General features: G+C 46.6%; 1 protein-coding gene across 1 annotated transcript in view; it reads right to left on the reverse strand.

The window, feature by feature from the left end:
• The window catches only part of STAC2 (SH3 and cysteine rich domain 2), a 1,207,844-nt gene that overhangs the window by 239,226 nt on the left and 950,464 nt on the right, over positions 1 to 18,154 (reverse strand). The window lies entirely within an intron of this gene.

Here is an 18,154-nt window from a genome sequence, read left to right on the forward strand (position 1 = left end):
GACTTGTAAGGTATAGTGTACTACAGTATATAGGGGTGAGTGAGGTACAGTCTGCTAATCCTTACGGACTGGTATAGGTCCACAATATATAGGGTTGAGGTGCACTACTGCTGACTGCTGCCCAATTCTGCAGCAGTCCTTTATCAGTATAGGGACTGAGGTACAGTCTGCTAATCATAACCTACTAGTTCCACAAAGGTCCTTATAAGGACTGGTAAGGTATACTGTACTACAGTATATAGGGTCGAGTGAGGTACAGTCTGCTAATCCTTAAGGACTGGTATAGGTCCACAATATATAGGGTTGAGGTGCACTATTGCTGACTACTGCCCTATTCTGCAGCAGTCATTTATCAGTATAGGGATTGAGGTACAGTCTGCTAATCACAACCTACTAGTTGCACAAAGGTCCTTCTAAGGACTGGTAAGGTATAGCGCACTAGAGTATATAGGGTTGAGTGGAGGGAACAGTCTGCTAATCCTTAAGGACTGGTATAGGTCCACAATATATAGGGTTGAGGTGCACTACTGCTGACTGCTTCCCAATTCTGCAGCAGTCCTTTATCAGTATAGGGACTGAGGTACAGTCTGCTAATCACAACCTACTAGTTGCACAAAGGTCCTTCTAAGGACTTGTAAGGTATAGTGTACTACAGTATATAGGGGTGAGTGAGGTACAGTCTGCTAATCCTTACGGACTGGTATAGGTCCACAATATATAGGGTTGAGGTGCACTACTGCTGACTGCTGCCCAATTCTGCAGCAGTCCTTTATCAGTATAGGGACTGAGGTACAGTCTGCTAATCATAACCTACTAGTTCCACAAAGGTCCTTATAAGGACTGGTAAGGTATACTGTACTACAGTATATAGGGTTGAGTGAGGTACAGTCTGCTAATCCTTAAGGACTGGTATAGGTCCACAATATATAGGGTTGAGGTGCACTACTGCTGACTGCATCCCAATTCTGCAGCAGTCCTTTATCAGTATAGGGACTGAGGTACAGTCTGCTAATCACAACCTACTAGTTGCACAAAGGTCCTTCTAAGGACTTGTAAGGTATAGTGTACTACAGTATATAGGGGTGAGTGAGGTACAGACTGCTAATCCTTACGGACTGGTATAGGTCCACAATATATAGGGTTGAGGTGCACTACTGCTGACTGCTGCCCAATTCTGCAGCAGTCCTTTATCAGTATAGGGACTGAGGTACAGTCTGATAATCATAACCTACTAGTTCCACAAAGGTCCTTATAAGGACTGGTAAGGTATACTGTACTAAAGTATATAGGGTTGAGTGAGGTACAGTCTGCTAATCCTTAAGGACTGGTATAGGTCCACAATATATAGGGTTGAGGTGCACTACTGCTGACTGCTGCCCTATTCTGCAGCAGTCCTTTATCAGTATAGGGACTGAGGTACAGTCTGCTAATCACAACCTACTAGTTCCACAAAGGTCCTTCTAAGGACTGGTAAGGTATAGCATACTAGAGTATATAGGGTTGAGTGGAGGGAACAGTCTGCTAATCCTTAAGGACTGGTATAGGTCCACAATATATAGGGTTGAGGTGCACTACTGCTGACTACTGCCCTATTCTGCAGCAGTCCTTTATGAGTATAGGGACTGAGGTACAGTCTGCTAATCACAACCTACTAGTTGCACAAAGGTCCTTCTAAGGACTGGTAAGGTATAGCGTACTAGAGTATATAGGGTTGAGTGAGGTACAGTCTGCTAATCCTTAAGGACTGGTATAGGTCCACAATATATAGGGTTGAGGTGCACTACTGCTGACTGCTGCCCTATTCTGCAGCAGTCCTTTATCAGTATAGGGACTGAGGTACAGTCTGCTAATCACAACCTACTAGTTGCACAAAGGTCCTTCTAAGGACTGGTAAGGTATAGCGTACTAGAGTATATAGGGTTGAGTGAGGTACAGTCTGCTAATCCTTAAGGACTGGTATAGGTCCACAATATATGGTTGAGGTGCACTACTGCTGACTGCTGCCCTAAACTGCAGCAGTCCTTTATCAGTATAGGGCCTGAGGTACAGTCTGCTAATCACAACCTACTAGTTCCACAAAGGTCCTTCTAAGGACTGGTAAGGTATAGTGTACTACAGTATATAGGGTTGAGTGAGGTACAGTCTGCTAATCACAACCTACTAGTTCCAAAAAGGTCCTTCTAAGGACTGGTAAGGTATAGTGTACTACAGTATATAGGGTTGAGTGAGGTACAGTCTGCTAATCCCAACCTACTAGTTGCAAAAGGGCCTTCTAAGGACTGGTAAGGTATAGCGTACTAGAGTATATAGGGTTGAGTGAGATACAGTCTGCTAATCCTTAAGGACTGGTATAGGTCCACAATATATAGGGTTGAGGTGCAATACTGCTGACTGCTGCCCTATTCTGCAGCAGTCCTTTATCAGTATAGGGACTGAGGTACAGTCTGATAATCACAACCTACTAGTTCCACAAGGGTCCTTCTGAGGACTGGTAAGGTATAGTCTACTACAGTATATAGGGTTGAGTGAGGTACAGTCTGCTAATCACAACCTACTAGTTCCACAAAGGTCCTTCTAAGGACTGGTAAGGTATAGCGTACTAGAGTATATAGGGTTGAGTGAGGTACAGTCTGCTAATCCTTAAGGACTGGTATAGGTCCACAATATATAGGGTTGAGGTGCACTACTGCTGACTGCTTCCCAATTCTGCAGCAGTCCTTTATCAGTATAGGGACTGAGGTACAGTCTGCTAATCATAACCTACTAGTTCCACAAAGGTCCTTATAAGGACTGGTAAGGTATACTGTACTACAGTATATAGGGTTGAGTGAGGTACAGTCTGCTAATCCTTAAGGACTGGTATAGGTCCACAATATATAGGGTTGAGGTGCACTATTGCTGACTACTGCCCTATTCTGCAGCAGTCATTTATCAGTATAGGGACTGAGGTACAGTCTGCTAATCACAACCTACTAGTTGCACAAAGGTCCTTCTAAGGACTGGTAAGGTATAGCGCACTAGAGTATATAGGGTTGAGTGGAGGGAACAGTCTGCTAATCCTTAAGGACTGGTATAGGTCCACAATATATAGGGTTGAGGTGCACTACTGCTGACTGCTTCCCAATTCTGCAGCAGTCCTTTATCAGTATAGGGACTGAGGTACAGTCTGCTAATCACAACCTACTAGTTGCACAAAGGTCCTTCTAAGGACTTGTAAGGTATAGTGTACTACAGTATATAGGGGTGAGTGAGGTACAGTCTGCTAATCCTTACGGACTGGTATAGGTCCACAATATATAGGGTTGAGGTGCACTACTGCTGACTGCTGCCCAATTCTGCAGCAGTCCTTTATCAGTATAGGGACTGAGGTACAGTCTGCTAATCATAACCTACTAGTTCCACAAAGGTCCTTATAAGGACTGGTAAGGTATACTGTACTACAGTATATAGGGTTGAGTGAGGTACAGTCTGCTAATCCTTAAGGACTGGTATAGGTCCACAATATATAGGGTTGAGGTGCACTACTGCTGACTGCTTCCCAATTCTGCAGCAGTCCTTTATCAGTATAGGGACTGAGGTACAGTCTGCTAATCACAACCTACTAGTTGCACAAAGGTCCTTCTAAGGACTTGTAAGGTATAGTGTACTACAGTATATAGGGGTGAGTGAGGTACAGACTGCTAATCCTTACGGACTGGTATAGGTCCACAATATATAGGGTTGAGGTGCACTACTGCTGACTGCTGCCCAATTCTGCAGCAGTCCTTTATCAGTATAGGGACTGAGGTACAGTCTGATAAGCATAACCTACTAGTTCCACAAAGGTCCTTATAAGGACTTTATAAGGTATACTGTACTACAGTATATAGGGTTGAGTGAGGTACAGTCTGCTAATCCTTAAGGACTGGTATAGGTCCACAATATATAGGGTTGAGGTGCAATACTGCTGACTGCTGCCCTATTCTGCAGCAGTCCTTTATCAGTATAGGGACTGAGGTACAGTCTGATAATCACAACCTACTAGTTCCACAAGGGTCCTTCTGAGGACTGGTAAGGTATAGTCTACTACAGTATATAGGGTTGAGTGAGGTACAGTCTGCTAATCACAACCTACTAGTTCCACAAAGGTCCTTCTAAGGACTGGTAAGGTATAGCGTACTAGAGTATATAGGGTTGAGTGAGGTACAGTCTGCTAATCCTTAAGGACTGGTATAGGTCCACAATATATAGGGTTGAGGTGCACTACTGCTGACTGCTGCCCTATTCTGCAGCAGTCCTTTATCAGTATAGGGACTGAGGTACAGTCTGCTAATCACAACCTACTAGTTCCACAAAGGTCCTTCTAAGGACTGGTAAGGTATAGCATACTAGAGTATATAGGGTTGAGTGGAGGGAACAGTCTGCTAATCCTTAAGGACTGGTATAGGTCCACAATATATAGGGTTGAGGTGCACTACTGCTGACTACTGCCCTATTCTGCAGCAGTCCTTTATGAGTATAGGGACTGAGGTACAGTCTGCTAATCACAACCTACTAGTTGCACAAAGGTCCTTCTAAGGACTGGTAAGGTATAGCGTACTAGAGTATATAGGGTTGAGTGAGGTACAGTCTGCTAATCCTTAAGGACTGGTATAGGTCCACAATATATAGGGTTGAGGTGCACTACTGCTGACTGCTGCCCTATTCTGCAGCAGTCCTTTATCAGTATAGGGACTGAGGTACAGTCTGCTAATCACAACCTACTAGTTGCACAAAGGTCCTTCTAAGGACTGGTAAGGTATAGCGTACTAGAGTATATAGGGTTGAGTGAGGTACAGTCTGCTAATCCTTAAGGACTGGTATAGGTCCACAATATATGGTTGAGGTGCACTACTGCTGACTGCTGCCCTATTCTGCAGCAGTCCTTTATCAGTATAGGGCCTGAGGTACAGTCTGCTAATCACAACCTACTAGTTCCACAAAGGTCCTTCTAAGGACTGGTAAGGTATAGTGTACTACAGTATATAGGGTTGAGTGAGGTACAGTCTGCTAATCACAACCTACTAGTTCCAAAAAGGTCCTTCTAAGGACTGGTAAGGTATAGTGTACTACAGTATATAGGGTTGAGTGAGGTACAGTCTGCTAATCCCAACCTACTAGTTGCAAAAGGGCCTTCTAAGGACTGGTAAGGTATAGCGTACTAGAGTATATAGGGTTGAGTGAGATACAGTCTGCTAATCCTTAAGGACTGGTATAGGTCCACAATATATAGGGTTGAGGTGCAATACTGCTGACTGCTGCCCTATTCTGCAGCAGTCCTTTATCAGTATAGGGACTGAGGTACAGTCTGATAATCACAACCTACTAGTTCCACAAGGGTCCTTCTGAGGACTGGTAAGGTATAGTCTACTACAGTATATAGGGTTGAGTGAGGTACAGTCTGCTAATCACAACCTACTAGTTCCACAAAGGTCCTTCTAAGGACTGGTAAGGTATAGCATACTAGAGTATATAGGGTTGAGTGGAGGGAACAGTCTGCTAATCCTTAAGGACTGGTATAGGTCCACAATATATAGGGTTGAGGTGCACTACTGCTGACTACTGCCCTATTCTGCAGCAGTCCTTTATGAGTATAGGGACTGAGGTACAGTCTGCTAATCACAACCTACTAGTTGCACAAAGGTCCTTCTAAGGACTGGTAAGGTATAGCGTGCTAGAGTATATAGGGTTGAGTGAGGTACAGTCTGCTAATCCTTAAGGACTGGTATAGGTCCACAATATATAGGGTTGAGGTGCACTACTGCTGACTGCTTCCCAATTCTGCAGCAGTCCTTTATCAGTATAGGGACTGAGGTACAGTCTGCTAATCATAACCTACTAGTTCCACAAAGGTCCTTATAAGGACTGGTAAGGTATACTGTACTACAGTATATAGGGTTGAGTGAGGTACAGTCTGCTAATCCTTAAGGACTGGTATAGGTCCACAATATATAGGGTTGAGGTGCACTATTGCTGACTACTGCCCTATTCTGCAGCAGTCATTTATCAGTATAGGGACTGAGGTACAGTCTGCTAATCACAACCTACTAGTTGCACAAAGGTCCTTCTAAGGACTGGTAAGGTATAGCGCACTAGAGTATATAGGGTTGAGTGGAGGGAACAGTCTGCTAATCCTTAAGGACTGGTATAGGTCCACAATATATAGGGTTGAGGTGCACTACTGCTGACTGCTTCCCAATTCTGCAGCAGTCCTTTATCAGTATAGGGACTGAGGTACAGTCTGCTAATCACAACCTACTAGTTGCACAAAGGTCCTTCTAAGGACTTGTAAGGTATAGTGTACTACAGTATATAGGGGTGAGTGAGGTACAGTCTGCTAATCCTTACGGACTGGTATAGGTCCACAATATATAGGGTTGAGGTGCACTACTGCTGACTGCTGCCCAATTCTGCAGCAGTCCTTTATCAGTATAGGGACTGAGGTACAGTCTGCTAATCATAACCTACTAGTTCCACAAAGGTCCTTATAAGGACTGGTAAGGTATACTGTACTACAGTATATAGGGTTGAGTGAGGTACAGTCTGCTAATCCTTAAGGACTGGTATAGGTCCACAATATATAGGGTTGAGGTGCACTACTGCTGACTGCTTCCCAATTCTGCAGCAGTCCTTTATCAGTATAGGGACTGAGGTACAGTCTGCTAATCACAACCTACTAGTTGCACAAAGGTCCTTCTAAGGACTTGTAAGGTATAGTGTACTACAGTATATAGGGGTGAGTGAGGTACAGACTGCTAATCCTTACGGACTGGTATAGGTCCACAATATATAGGGTTGAGGTGCACTACTGCTGACTGCTGCCCAATTCTGCAGCAGTCCTTTATCAGTATAGGGACTGAGGTACAGTCTGATAAGCATAACCTACTAGTTCCACAAAGGTCCTTATAAGGACTTTATAAGGTATACTGTACTACAGTATATAGGGTTGAGTGAGGTACAGTCTGCTAATCCTTAAGGACTGGTATAGGTCCACAATATATAGGGTTGAGGTGCAATACTGCTGACTGCTGCCCTATTCTGCAGCAGTCCTTTATCAGTATAGGGACTGAGGTACAGTCTGATAATCACAACCTACTAGTTCCACAAGGGTCCTTCTGAGGACTGGTAAGGTATAGTCTACTACAGTATATAGGGTTGAGTGAGGTACAGTCTGCTAATCACAACCTACTAGTTCCACAAAGGTCCTTCTAAGGACTGGTAAGGTATAGCGTACTAGAGTATATAGGGTTGAGTGAGGTACAGTCTGCTAATCCTTAAGGACTGGTATAGGTCCACAATATATAGGGTTGAGGTGCACTACTGCTGACTGCTGCCCTATTCTGCAGCAGTCCTTTATCAGTATAGGGACTGAGGTACAGTCTGCTAATCACAACCTACTAGTTCCACAAAGGTCCTTCTAAGGACTGGTAAGGTATAGCATACTAGAGTATATAGGGTTGAGTGGAGGGAACAGTCTGCTAATCCTTAAGGACTGGTATAGGTCCACAATATATAGGGTTGAGGTGCACTACTGCTGACTACTGCCCTATTCTGCAGCAGTCCTTTATGAGTATAGGGACTGAGGTACAGTCTGCTAATCACAACCTACTAGTTGCACAAAGGTCCTTCTAAGGACTGGTAAGGTATAGCGTACTAGAGTATATAGGGTTGAGTGAGGTACAGTCTGCTAATCCTTAAGGACTGGTATAGGTCCACAATATATAGGGTTGAGGTGCACTACTGCTGACTGCTGCCCTATTCTGCAGCAGTCCTTTATCAGTATAGGAACTGAGGTACAGTCTGCTAATCACAACCTACTAGTTGCACAAAGGTCCTTCTAAGGACTGGTAAGGTATAGCGTACTAGAGTATATAGGGTTGAGTGAGGTACAGTCTGCTAATCCCTAAGGTCTGGTATAAGTCCACAATATATAGGGTTGAGGTGCACTACTGCTGACTGCTGCCCTATTCTGCAGCAGTCCTTTATCAGTATAGGGACTGAGGTACAGTCTGCTAATCACAACCTACTAGTTCCACAAAGGTCCTTCTAAGGACTGGTAAGGTATAGTGTACTACAGTATATAGGGTTGAGTGAGGTACAGTCTGCTAATCACAACCTACTAGTTCCAAAAAGGTCCTTCTATGGACTGGTAAGGTATAGTGTACTAAAGTATATAGGGTTGAGTGAGGTACAGTCTGCTAATCCCAACCTACTAGTTGCACAAATGTCCTTCTAAGGACTGGTAAGGTATAGCGTGCTAGAGTATATAGGGTTGAGTGAGGTACAGTCTGCTAATCCTTAAGGACTGGTATAGGTCCACAATATATAGGGTTGAGGTGCAATACTGCTGACTGCTGCCCTATTCTGCAGCAGTCCTTTATCAGTATAGGGACTGAGGTACAGTCTGATAATCACAACCTACTAGTTCCACAAGGGTGCTTCTAAGGACTGGTAAGGTATAGTCTACTACAGTATATAGGGTTGAGTGAGGTACAGTCTGTTAATCACAACCTACTAGTTGCACAAAGGTCCTTCTAAGGACTGGTAAGGTATAGCGTACTAGAGTATATAGGGTTGAGTGAGGTACAGTCTGGTAATCCTTAAGGACTGGTATAGGTCCACATTATATAGGGTTGAGGTGCACTACTGCTGACTGCTGCCCTATTCTGCAGCAGTCCTTTATAAGTATAGGGACTGAGGTACAGTCTGCTAATCACAACCTACTAGTTCCACAAGGGTCCTTCTAAGGACTGGTAAGGTATAGTGTACTACAGTATATAGGGTTGAGTGAGGTACAGTCTGCTAATCACAACCTACTAGTTCCACAAAGGTCCTTCTAAGGACTGGTAAGGTATAGTTTACTACAGTATATAGGGTTGAGTGAGGTACAGTCTGCTAATCACAACATACTAGTTGCACAAAGGTCCTTCTAAGGACTGGTAAGGTATAGCGTACTAGAGTATATAGGGTTGAGTGAGGTACAGTCTGCTAATCCTTAAGGACTGGTAAAGGTCCACAATATATAGGGTTGAGGTGCACTACTGCTGACTGCTTCCCAATTCTGCAGCAGTCCTTTATCAGTATAGGGACTGAGGTACAGTCTGCTAATCACAACCTACTAGTTGCACAAAGGTCCTTCTAAGGACTTGTAAGGTATAGTGTACTACAGTATATAGGGTTGAGTGAGGTACAGTCTGCTAATCCTTAAGGACTGGTATAGGTCCACAATATATAGGGTTGAGGTGCACTACTGCTGACTGCTGCCCAATTCTGCAGCAGTCCTTTATCAGTATAGGGACTGAGGTACAGTCTGCTAATCATAACCTACTAGTTCCACAAAGGTCCTTATAAGGACTGGTAAGGTATACTGTACTACAGTATATAGGGTAGAGTGAGGTACAGTCTGCTAATCCTTAAGGACTGGTATAGGTCCACAATATATAGGGTTGAGGTGCACTACTGCTGACTGCTGCCCTATTCTGCAGAAGTCCTTTATCAGTATAGGGACTGAGGTACAGTCTGCTAATCACAACCTACTAGTTGCACAAAGGTCCTTCTAAGGACTGGTAAGGTATAGCGTACTAGAGTATATAGGGTTGAGTGAGGTACAGTCTGCTAATCCTTAAGGTCTGGTATAAGTCCACAATATATAGGGTTGAGGTGCACTACTGCTGACTGCTGCCCTATTCTGCAGCAGTCCTTTATCAGTATAGGGACTGAGGTACAGTCTGCTAATCACAACCTACTAGTTCCACAAAGGTCCTTCTAAGGACTGGTAAGGTATAGTGTACTACAGTATATAGGGTTGAATGAGGTACAGTCTGCTAATCACAACCTACTAGTTCCACAAAGGTCCTTCTAAGGACTGGTAAGGTATAGTGTACTACAGTATACAGGGTTGAGTGAGGTACAGTCTGCTAATCCCAACCTACTAGTTGCACAAAGGTCCTTCTAAGGACTGGTAAGGTATAGCGTACTAGAGTATATAGGGTTGAGTGAGGTACAGTCTGCTAATCCTTAAGGACTGGTATAGGTCCACAATATATAGGGTTGAGGTGCAATACTGCTGACTGCTGCCCTATTCTGCAGCAGTCCTTTATCAGTATAGGGACTGAGGTACAGTCTGATAATCACAACCTACTAGTTCCACAAGGGTCCTTCTAAGGACTGGTAAGGTATAGTGTACTACAGTATATAGGGTTGAGTGAGGTACAGTCTGCTAATCACAACCTACTAGTTCCACAAAGGTCCTTCTAAGGACTGGTAAGGTATAGTGTACTACAGTATATAGGGTTGAGTGAGGTACAGTCTGCTAATCACAACCTACTATTTCCACAAAGGTCCTTATAAGGACTGGTAAGGTATTGCGTACTAGAGTATATAGGGTTGAGTGAGGTACATTCTGCTAATCACAACCTACTAGTTCCACAAAGGTCCTTAAGGACTGGTATAGGTGTACTATTTGGTGTGCAGTATATAGTTGTGTAATACACGTATAAAATACTTGCACATATAGAAAGCATAGTATAGTGCGTTTCCACTGTCCAGCATTGTGACTGCTGAGCGGTTCTGCAGCGATACTACAAAGAGTGACAAACGCAATCCAAAAAAAAATATTGTAACTGGTGTGATAGTCCAGTGGCCCCCAAAAACAATACAGTGGTGTGAAAAAGTGTTTGCTCCCTTCCTCATTTCCTGTTCCTTTGCATGTTTGTCACACTTAAGTGTTTCGGAACATCAAACCAATTTAAACAATAGTCAAGGACAACACAAGTAAACACAAAATGCAATTTGTAAATGAAGGTGTTTATTATTAAAGGTGAAAAAAAATCCAAACCATCATGGCCCTGTGTGAAAAAGTGATTGCCCCCCTTGTTAAAACATACTATAACTGTGGTTGTCCACACCTGAGTTCAATTTCTCTAGCCACACCCAGGCCTGATTATTGCCACACCTGTTCACAATCAAGGCATCACTTAAATAGGAGCTGCTTGACACAGTAAGGTCCACCAGAAGATCCTTAAAAGCTACACATCATGCCGAGACCCAAAGAAATTCAGGAACAATTGAGAAAGAAAGTAATTGAGATCTATCAGTCTGGAAAGGGTTATAAAGCCATTTCCAAAGCTTTGGGAATCCAGCGAACCACAGTGAGAGCCATTATCCACAAATGGCGAAGACATGGAACAGTGGTGAACCTTCCCAGGAGTGGCCGGCCGCCCAAAATTACCCCAAGAGCGCAGCGACGACTCATCCAAGAGGTCACAAAAGACCCCACAACAACGTCCAAGGAACTGCAGGCCTCACTTGCCTCAGTTAAGGTCAGCGTTCATGCCTCCACCATCAGGAAAAGACTGGGCAAAAATGGCCTGCATGGCAGAGTTCCAAGGAGAAAACCACTGCTGAGCAAAAAGAACATCAAAGCTCCTCTCAATTTCTCCACAACACATCTTGATGATCCCCAAGACTTTTGGGACAACATTCTGTGGACCGATGAGACAAAAGTGGAACTCTTTGGAAGGTGTGTGTCCAAGTATATCTGGCGTAGAAGGAACACTGCATTTCATAAAAAGAACATTATACCAACAGTAAAATATGGTGGTGGTAGTGTGATGGTCTGGGGCTGTTTTGCTGCTTCAGGACCTGGAAGACTTGGCGTGATAAAAGGAACTATGAATTCTGCTGTCTACCAAGAGATCCTGAGGGAGAATGTCCGACCATCTGTTCGTGTACTCAAGCTGAAACGAACTTGGGTTCTGCAGCAGGACAATGATCCTAAACACACCAGCAAGTCCACCATCGAATGGCTGAAGAAAAACTAAATGAAGACTTTGGAGTGGCCTAGCCAAAGTCCTGACCTGAATCCTATTGAGATGTTGTGGTATGACCTTAAAAAGGCCGTTCATGCTCGAAAACCCTCTAATGTAACTGAATTAGGACAATTCTGCAAAGATGAGTGGGCCAAAATTCCTCCAGGACGCTGTAAAAGCCTCATTGCACGTTATCGCAAACGCTTGGTTGCAGTTGTTGCTGCTAAGGGTGGCCCAACCAGTTATTAGGTTTAGGGGGCAATCACTTTTTCACACAGGGCCATGATGGTTTGGATTTTTTTTCACCTTTAATAATAAACACCTTCATTTACAAATGTCATTTTGTGTTTACTTGTGTTGTCCTTGACTATTGTTTAAATTGGTTTGATGTTCCGAAACACTTAAGTGTGACAAACATGCAAAGGAACAGGAAATGAGGAAGGGGGCAAACACTTTTTCACACCACTGTAGATTGAAGCGGGATGTTATATACCTTCTTCCACATACATACTGCACTTCTGTAGAGAGTTTTGTCACAGGGTCATTTAAAAAATGACAGGCAGAGGAAGAGGCAGGCCCTTCCACAGGGGTGGTAGGGGTAGGGCAGGAGCAACAGGCTTGAGCCAAAGTGGGAAATTGCAGAAGGTGGGTGCGATTACGTCAAAGGAAGCACCAGAATTGGTTGAGTGGCTCACTCAGCCTTACTCTTCTGCACCCTCTGCTGTGCATATTATGAGGGGCTCCCACCATCCCTGTGCTATGCTCATTATGAGGGGCTCCCACCATCCCTGTGCTATGCTGACTTCCTCCTGGGGCTGCTTACGGTGCAGGTGTCAGTGCTGGTGATCATCTCCTGCACCCTCTTCTTTGCCTACCCTGACCTTCCCTCGCCTCCATTGTCTCGAGTCCTGAATTGTCAGAATTTCACATATAAAAAAAGAATGCTTGTAGTTGTCGATCCCAGATTCACCTCATACATGTGTTATGTCACGGTGATGGTGTCAGATCACTCTATCACGGTGCAGGTGTCAGTGCTCTATATCACGGTGCTGGTGCTGGTGATCATCTCCTGCACCCTCTTCTTTGCCTACCCTGACCTTCCCTCGCCACTATTGTCTCAAGAGTCCTGCATTGTCAGAATTTCACATATAAAAAAAGAATGCTTGTAGTTGTCGATCCTAGATTCAACTCATACATGTGTTATGTCACGGTGCTGGTGTCAGATCACTCTATCACGGTGCTGGTGATCATCTCCTGTACCCTCTTCTTTTGCCTACCCTGACCTTCCCTCGCCTCCTTTGTCTCAAGATTGCTGAATTGTCAGAATTTCACATATAAAAAAAGAATGCTTGTAGTTGTCGATCCCAGATTCACCTCATACATGTGTTATGTCATTGGCCATGTGGTGGGACTATGTGTGCACAGCTAGTAATTATTTTGTGGCTGCAAATATGACCTGTAGGTTTGTAAAGTTCACCATATTATGAGGGGCTCCCACCATCCCTGTGCTATGCTCATTATGAGGGGCTCCCACCATCCCTGTGCTATGCTCATTATGAGGGGCTCCCACCATCCCTGTGCTGCGCTGACTTCCTCCTGGGGCTGCTTATTACGAGGGGCTCCCACCATCCCTGTGCTGTGCCGACTTCCTCCTGGGGCTGTACCTCTGCTGTGCATATTATGAGGGGCTCCCACCATTCCTGTGCTGTGCTGACTTCCCCCTGGGGCTGCTTATTATGAGGGGCTCCCACCATCCCTGTGCTGTGCTGACTTCCTCCTGGGGCTGTACCTCTGCTGTGCATATTACGAGGGGCTCCCACCATCCCTGTGCTGTGCTGACTTCCTCCTGGGGCTGCTTATTATGAGGGGCTTCCACCATCCCTGTGCTATGCTCATTATGAGGGGCTCCCACCATCCCTGTGCTATGCTCATTATGAGGGGCTCCCACCATCCCTGTGCTATGCTGACTTCCTCCTGGGGCTGCTTATTATGAGGGGCTCCCACCATCCATGTGCTGTGCTGACTTCCTCCTGGGGCTGTACCTCTGCTGTGCATATTATGAGGGGCTCCCACCATCCCTGTGTTATGCTCATTATGAGGGGCTCCCACCATCCATGTGCTGTGCTGACTTCCTCCTAGGGCTGCTTATTATGAGGGGCTCCCACCATCCCTGTGCTGTGCTGACTTCCTCCTGGGGTTGTACCTCTGCTGTGCATATTATGAGGGGCTCCCACCATCTATTATGAGGGGCTCCCACCATCCCTGTGCTATGCTCATTATGAGGGGCTCCCACCATCCCTGTTCTATGCTGACTTACTCCTGAGGCTGCTTATTATGAGGGGCTCCCACCATCCCTGTGCTGTGCTGACTTCCTCCTGGGGCTGTACCTCTGCTGTGCATATTATGAGGGGCTCCCACCATCCCTGTGCTATGCTTATTATGAGGGGCTCCCACCATCCCTGTGCTGTGCTGACTTCCTCCTGGGGCTGCTTATTATGAGGGGCTCCCACCATCCCTGTGCTGTGCTGACTTCCTCCTGGGGCTGTACCTCTGCTGTGCATATTATGAGGGGCTCCCACCATCCCTGTGCTATGCTCATTATGAGGGGCTCCCACCATCCCTGTGCTATGCTCATTATGAGGGGCTTCCACCATCCCTGTGCTACGCTGACTTCCTCCTGGGGCTGCTTATTACGAGGGGCTCCCACCATCCCTGTGCTGTGCTGACTTCATCCTAGGGCTGCTTATTATGAGGGGCTCCCACCATCCCTGTGCTGTGCTGACTTCCTCCTGGGGCTGTACCTCTGCTGTGCATATTACGAGGGGCTCCCACCATCCCTGTGCTGTGCTGACTTCCTCCTGGGGCTGCTTATTATGAGGGGCTCCCACCATCCCTGTGCTGTGCTGACTTCCTCCTGGGGCTGCCTATTATGAGGGGCTCCCACCATCCATGTGCTGTGCTGACTTCCTCCTGGGGCTGTACCTCTGCTGTACATATTATGAGGGGCTCCCACCATCCCTGTGTTATGCTCATTATGAGGGGCTCCCACCATCCCTGTGCTGTGCTGACTTCCTCCTAGGGCTGCTTATTATGAGGGGCTCCCACCATCCCTGTGCTGTGCTGACTTCCTCCTGGGGCTGTACCTCTGCTGTGCATATTATGAGGGGCTCCCACCATCTATTATGAGGGGCTCCCACCATCCCTGTGCTATGCTCATTATGAGGGGCTCCCACCATCCCTGTTCTATGCTGACTTACTCCTGGGGCTGCTTATTATGAGGGGCTCCCACCATCCCTGTGCTATGCTCTTTTACTCCTGGGGCTGCTTACGGTGCAGGTGTCAGTGCTGTATATCACGGTGCTGGTGTCAGTGCTTTATGTCACGCTGCTGATGTCAGTGCTCTCTATCACGGTGCTGGTGTCAGATCACTCTATCACGGTGCAGGTGTCATTGCTGTATGTCACGCTGCTGATGTCAGTGCTCTCTATCATGGTGCTGGTGTCAGATCACGATGCAGGTGTCATTGCTGTATGTCACGCTGCTGATGTCAGTGCTCTCTATCATGGTGCTGGTGTCAGATCACTCTATCACAGTGCAGGTGTCATTGCTGTATGTCAAGCTGCTGGTGATCATTTCCTGCACCCTCTTCTTTGCCTACCCTGACCTTCCCTCTCCTCCATTGCCTTCATGCGCTCCACAGTCCTGAATTGTCAGAATTTCACATATAAAAAAAGAATGCTTGTAGTTGTCGATCCCAGATTCACCTCATACATGTGTTATGTCATTGGCCATGTGGTGGGACTATGTGTGCACAGCTAGTAATTATTTTGTGGCTGCAAATATGACCTGTAGGTTTGTAAAGTTCACCATCCCTGTGCTGTGCTGACTTCCTCCTGGGGCTGTACCTCTGCTGTGCATATTATGAGGGGCTCCCATCATCCCTGTGCTATGCTTATTATGAGGGGCTCCCACCATCCCTGTGCTTCGCGGACTTCCTCCTGGGGCTGCTTATTATGAGGGGCTCCCACCATCCCTGTGCTGTGCTGACTTCCTCCTGGGGCTGCTTATTATGAGGGGCTTCCACCATCCCTGTGCTATGCTCATTATGAGGGGCTTCCACCATCCCTGTGCTATGCTCATTATGAGGGGCTCCCACCATCCCTGTGCTATGCTGACTTCCTTCTGGGGCTGCTTATTATGAGGGGCTCCCACCATCCCTGTGCTGTGCTGACTTCCTCCTGGGGCTGCTTATTATGAGGGGCTCCCACCATCCCTGTGCTGACTTCCTCCTGGGGCTGTACCTCTGCTGTGCATATTATAAGGGGCTCCCACCATCCCTGTGCTATGCTCATTATGAGGGGCTCCCACCATCCCTGTGCTGTGCTGACTTCCTCCTGGGGCTGCTTATTATGAGGGGCTCCCACCATCCCTGTGCTGTGCTGACTTCCTCCTGGGGCTGTACCTCTGCTGTGCATATTATGAGGGGCTCCCACCATCCCTGTGCTATGCTCATTATGAGGGGCTCCCACCATCCCTGTTCTATGCTGACTTACTCCTGGGGCTGCTTATTATGAGGGGCTTCCACCATCCCTGTGCTATGCTCATTATGAGGGGCTCCCACCATCCCTGTGCTATGCTCATTATGAGGGGCTCCCACCATCCCTGTGCTATGCTGACTTCCTCCTGGGGCTGCTTATTATGAGGGGCTCCCACCATCCCTGTGCTGTGCTGACTTCCTCCTGGGGCTGCTTATTATGAGGGGCTCCCACCATCCCTGTGCTGACTTCCTCCTGGGGCTGTACCTCTGCTGTGCATATTATGAGGGGCTCCCACCATCCCTGTGCTATACTCATTATGAGGGGCTCCCACCATCCCTGTGCTATGCTCATTATGAGGGGCTCCCACCATCCCTGTGCTATGCTCTTTTACTCCTGGGGCTGCTTACGGTGCAGGTGTCAGTGCTGTATATCACGGTGCTGGTGTCAGTGCTTTATGTCACGCTGCTGATGTCAGTGCTCTCTATCACGGTGCTGGTGTCAGATCACTCTATCACGGTGCAGGTGTCATTGCTGTATGTCACGCTGCTGATGTCAGTGCTCTCTATCACGGTGCTGGTGTCAGATCACTCTATCCCGGTGCAGGTGTCACTGCTGTATGTCACGCTGCTGATGTCAGTGCTCTCTATCACGGTGCTGGTGTCAGATCACGATGCAGGTGTTATTGCTGTATGTCACGCTGCTGATGTCAGTGCTCTTTATCATGGTACTGGTGTCAGATCACTCTATCACGGTGCAGGTGTCCTTGCTGTATGTCACGCTGCTGGTGATCATCTCCTGCACCCTCTTCTTTGCCTACCCTGACCTTCCCTTTCCTCCATTGCCTTCATGTGCTCCACAGTCCTGAATTGTCACAATTTCACATATAAAAAAAGAATGCTTGTAGTTGCGATCCCAGATTCACCTCATACATGTGTTATGTCATTGGCCATGTGGTGGGACTATGTGTGCACAGCTAGTAATTATTTTGTGGCTGCAAATTTGACCTGTATGTTTGCAAAGTTTGCCTCCCATTGAAGTCAATGGGGCCCGCCGCGAACGTTACGGTTCGCAAACTATCGGCCGCGTTCACGGTCCGTGTTCACGAAACGTCCCGTCAGAAGTACGTCCATCACTAGTAAGTATGACATGTTTGTTATGTAAAAAAACTAAAAAATAATCTTTTAGTATCACTTTAAGCGCGACTGCCTGCCCGCCTTTCTCGTGCTATGTGCATCCCATATGTGTGTCCTCTTGCGGCGGCTCGGTGAGCTCCCTGGTGGGTGGGCAGGTCTTGGTTCCCGGAACCGCCCTCCCCACTTACACACATCCTGGCTTAGGCTTCTGCCCCTTGGCCATAGGGTGAGTTTGTGTGCGCATTGTGGGAGCTCTGACCCTGTGACATCACATGCTGACCGCTGCCGGCGTCTCTGCAACATCGCAGGGTTGGAGACTATAAATAGAATGCACCTGCCTGCTTGTTCTTGTACTGGACCCGGAAACTCTGTTACCTACCTTTAGAGATCTAGAATATATACCCACTGCAGCCATTATGCAGTCTCCCTTGTTTGACGGAACTGGCAATGGACAAATCTATTTATTTATTTTGGTGTCTCTCTCCATAGGCTACCTGGGTGGGAGTGTTGTGCTTCACTGCGCTGTCACTCTCTACCATCCCCCTAGGGTGCTCAATATTGCTGCTACATATCGGTACCTGCTTAGTGGGACCCCCTTCATTTCTTCCCCGGACCCCAATCCTCTGTATTGGTACTGGTTGATGATCAGGCTCCC

This window comes from Lithobates pipiens, unplaced genomic scaffold, assembly GCF_037356315.1.
Source record: "Lithobates pipiens isolate NorthernLeopardFrog02 unplaced genomic scaffold, aLitPip1_a1.2 Scaffold_28, whole genome shotgun sequence".
In the NCBI taxonomy this organism is placed as follows: Eukaryota; Metazoa; Chordata; class Amphibia; order Anura; family Ranidae; genus Lithobates; species Lithobates pipiens.